Genomic DNA, 3,844 nt, shown 5'->3' with positions numbered 1-3,844 from the left:
TTTTTTTTTTTTTTTTTAATTTAACATGCCATTGGCTCTAGAAGCTGCCATGTTTAAGACTTTCAGGATAGATACATATTTGATCTTTTATATTTATTATTTGGTTTGTACACATAATATCACTGATCTGCTCAACAAATCTTTAATGGCTTCCAATCATTGATGTAAACAAATCTGAAATTTTCTGTCTAGTTCTCTCTAAACCCTCCATAAAATAGTCCCACTCTTACTATCCAATCACACTTCTCACATATCCTTTCAAACACTAATTATTTGCCTTTCTTCAACCCAAAAGTCCTCTTTTCTTTTGCCCACCAAACAAAATCTACCTATTTTTTAAAGCCCACCTTAGAACCAGTTTCATGATCACTCCAGTTCTCAATTATAAATTTTCCTCTGAATTTCAGGACTAACTAGAATTAGAATAATTTCTTTTCTCACTTGTTGATGCTAATTAAGATTATCAATATCTCCCTCCACAAAGATTGGCTCCTTGTATTAGTTCATTCTCATGCTGCTATAAGGACTTACCTGAAACTGGGTAATTTATAAAAGGAAGAGATTTGACTCACAGTTCCTCAGGGATGGGAGGCCTCAGGAAACTCACAATCATGGTGGAAAGGGAAGCAAACACAGCCTTCTTCACTTGGCAGCAGCAAGGAGAAGGGCCAAGGAAAAGAGGAAAAGCCCCTTATAAAACCATCAGATCTCTTGAGAACTCACTATTACAAGAACAGCATGAGAGTAACCGTCCCTATGATTCACTTACCTCCCACCAGATCCCTCCCACATGTGGGGATTATGAAAACTACAATTCAAAATGAGATTTGGGTGAGGATACAGATAAACCATATCACTCCTTGAGGGTAAGAACACTGTTTTATATTTTTCTTTATGTCTTTAGACTCTAGAAACAAGGGTCACTTATTAGGGAGTTGAGAAATCGCTGTTGTTAAATGTAATTTGACAAAATTGGTTATTGAACTTTCTTTTCTTTTGCTTTTTTTTTTTCTTTTTTGAGATGGAGTCTCACCTGTCTCTTATACACATCTAGATGTGTATAAGAGACAGGACATACACACAGGTGTAAACTAAAAGGGAGTTTAGATTGCTCATTGCTCTTCCAAGGTGAAATCACCATTTTATCTGATGACTTACAAATGAAAAATTTGACCAAGAAATCTATTTAGTCAGATTTCTCAATGTCGTGAATGATCCTCCTGGTAACCAGATATTATGTCTGTCATGACATGACCACTTATTTCATGTTGACTTGTTGTTCTGTATGGAACTTCCTGTGGCACTAGAGTTTTCTTAAGTATAAACCATTCCAAAATCACACTGTTATTATGGGTTGCTTTGTACTCAGACTCTCTAGTATTCCTTTTGGGCTATTGGTCTTTCAATGTGCAGTTAGAGGATTAAAGTAAATCATTTAATCCATGCAGCATGTCACTCAATAGTATACTTTTGGAAATTGTTTCCACAGGAGCACCAGCGAAAGCAGCCAGTCTGAGATATTGACACTATAGAAAAAACTGACAGCTTACTCCTTGTATTGATTCTACTCTTCTCTACAAATATAGACTCCGTTCCCTACCACAGCCTTGTAAGTGGTGCCTGCTGAGGCTGCTAAATTGCTTTGTAAATTATTTATTACTTGGACACCTTGTAAAGATCTCTTTCCTTCTTGTCTGACTTGCTTGTGCTTTCATACATACTAAAGGTCTCAAAGTGTACACTGACCACAGCCTTCTTAGGAAATCCTTTCCTTCCCATCGTTCATTACAAATAATGGTTTTCCTTGCCTATATTATGATTATGCCTTTTGTCACTGGTTTTTATTTCTGATCTATTGCTTACAAAATATCATAAAAGTTTATATGCACATGTTTGGAGGCTGGCACTGGGCAATTAATTAGCACATTCTCAAATTAGAAAGTTTGAAGTACTTAAAGAACATTTATTTAATGATGGAAAAGAATTTCTGTTAATTAAAGCTGTTTATCAGAGCAAATGCACATCTTTAATTTATTCACACTTATGTAGTAGAGTCAATGTTCTGAAAAAAGATGGTAAGTATTTTCTCTCTTCCCTTGATTATTTCTTCTTAGGTTTTATTTTATGATTTTCTGAAGAATTTTAAAAATGTTCATAATGTAGATAATAAAAGCAATATTTTCTATCCAGTAAAAAACCAATTTGAGCAGATTGTGATTGTTCACTGTCAGCTAACTGAAACCATATACTCACATATAAAATACTCAATAGAAAATGTCTGTGCTTAATAATTTGCATTTTCCTCTCTCCCTCTCTTAGCTTCCTATATTAGTCGGCTCAGCACTAGTATAAATTTGATGATTTAGGTCCAGAGTTATTTCAGTGCCTCTTAAAGTTTGGAAATCCAAGAAGCTACTCCTCTCATCCATCCCTCAAAATTCATTAGCTTGTGTTTGGAAAGTACAGGGTTTTCAATCTCGTCTCTGCCATTTATGAGTTCTGTGACTTTAAGCAACTAAATTAGCCCTCATAAACATCAACTTCTACTATGAAGTAGTAATAATAATAGTAATTATATCTATCCTAAGGATTATTGGAAGAATAAATGTGATATATTTGGAGTGTTAGAAGAGGCATCTATTAGGTATCAGTGATGTTTACAACATGTTGCTGATACAAAATTTTTTTACTTAAGGATTTAAATTTATGATAATTATATTTTATACAATACCAATAAATACATGTTGAGAATAAAAAAAGTAGTTAGTAATTATACACTAAAATCATAGTATCTTGTAGGCAACTTTTTTAAGTCATAGAAATTTGAGAAGCACAAAAATGCACTTCTAAAATCACTGTAATTCTTTTTCTTTTCTTACCTTTTTTCTTTTTCTTTTCTTTTCTTTTTTTTTTTTTTTTTTAAAAGATAGGGTCTGGCTCTGTTGCCCAGGCTGGAGTGCAGTGGTGCGATCTCTGCTCACTGCAACCTCTGACCCCCGGGGTTCAAGTAATTCTCATGCCTCAGCCTCCCAAGTAGCTAGTATTACAGGCATATGCCACCACAGCCAGCTAATTTTTGTGTTTTTAGTAAAGAAGGAGTTTCTTCTCCATGTTGGCCAGGCTTGTCTCAAATACCTGACCTCAGGTGATCCACCCATCTCGGCCTCCCAAAGTGCTGAGATTACAGGCGTGAGCCACCGCATCCGGCCAGATGACTGTAATTCTCATTGAAATGGGAACTGCAAGTGGCTTAGAGGACTAAGGATTAGACCATGAAGATTTATAAACAGAAGAGTCCAGCTATTTCTGGACAGGCCACTGTGGTTAAGAGATGGGCACACAAAGAACAATGCTTGACCCAAGCAAGTGGTTTTAGACAGTGAGGTCCTTAGCCAGAAGCTTGAAGTCTATTTCAATAATATCCTCTCCAGGCCAGGTTTACTCCAGAGCTGTGCTGGTTTTCTTGTACACTGCTTTGTGCCAGCACATATTGCTATGACTTTATTTCACTCTTCCCTTGCGTACTGAAGGTAATCGCCTTTAAGATGAGTTTTCTACACCTGTTTTCATACTCAATTCCTGGCTTGAAATGCTTCTTAACATTATTCCAATGTTTCAAGGCCCAGTTCAAATGCCACGTCCCCACACTGATCTAGTCACTCTTACTACCACCTGCTTGTTTCCTCCTCTTCTAAATTCTTTCAGTATTGATAGTATGAATTACCCTAAGTATTGTCTGAGATCAGATAGAGTGTTATCTGGTTTAATAATTGTTTAATGTAAAACTATCTATTTAGCTAGAAACCTGTAGGAGCGGGAGGAATCTTAATGTAAGATTAAAGGA

General features: G+C 35.9%; 1 protein-coding gene across 2 annotated transcripts in view; it reads left to right on the top strand.

Annotated features, from left to right (window-relative positions):
• HNF4G (hepatocyte nuclear factor 4, gamma) overlaps positions 1-3,844 on the top strand; it is a 170,906-nt gene that overhangs the window by 82,818 nt on the left and 84,244 nt on the right. Inside the window, exon 2 of one of the 2 annotated variants that reach the window (XM_011981971.1) lies at positions 1,490-1,609. The exons of the other annotated variant lie outside the window; for it this stretch is intronic. The gene's annotated coding sequence lies outside the window, so the exon portion shown is untranslated. The remainder of the gene's footprint in view (positions 1-1,489; positions 1,610-3,844) is intronic. 2 annotated transcript variants of the gene reach the window in all.

Source organism: Mandrillus leucophaeus, unplaced genomic scaffold (assembly GCF_000951045.1).
Source record: "Mandrillus leucophaeus isolate KB7577 unplaced genomic scaffold, Mleu.le_1.0 Scaffold233, whole genome shotgun sequence".
NCBI lineage: Eukaryota > Metazoa > Chordata > Mammalia > Primates > Cercopithecidae > Mandrillus > Mandrillus leucophaeus.
Note: the sequence above shows the minus strand (reverse complement) of the source record. Positions and strands in the feature narration are given on the sequence as shown.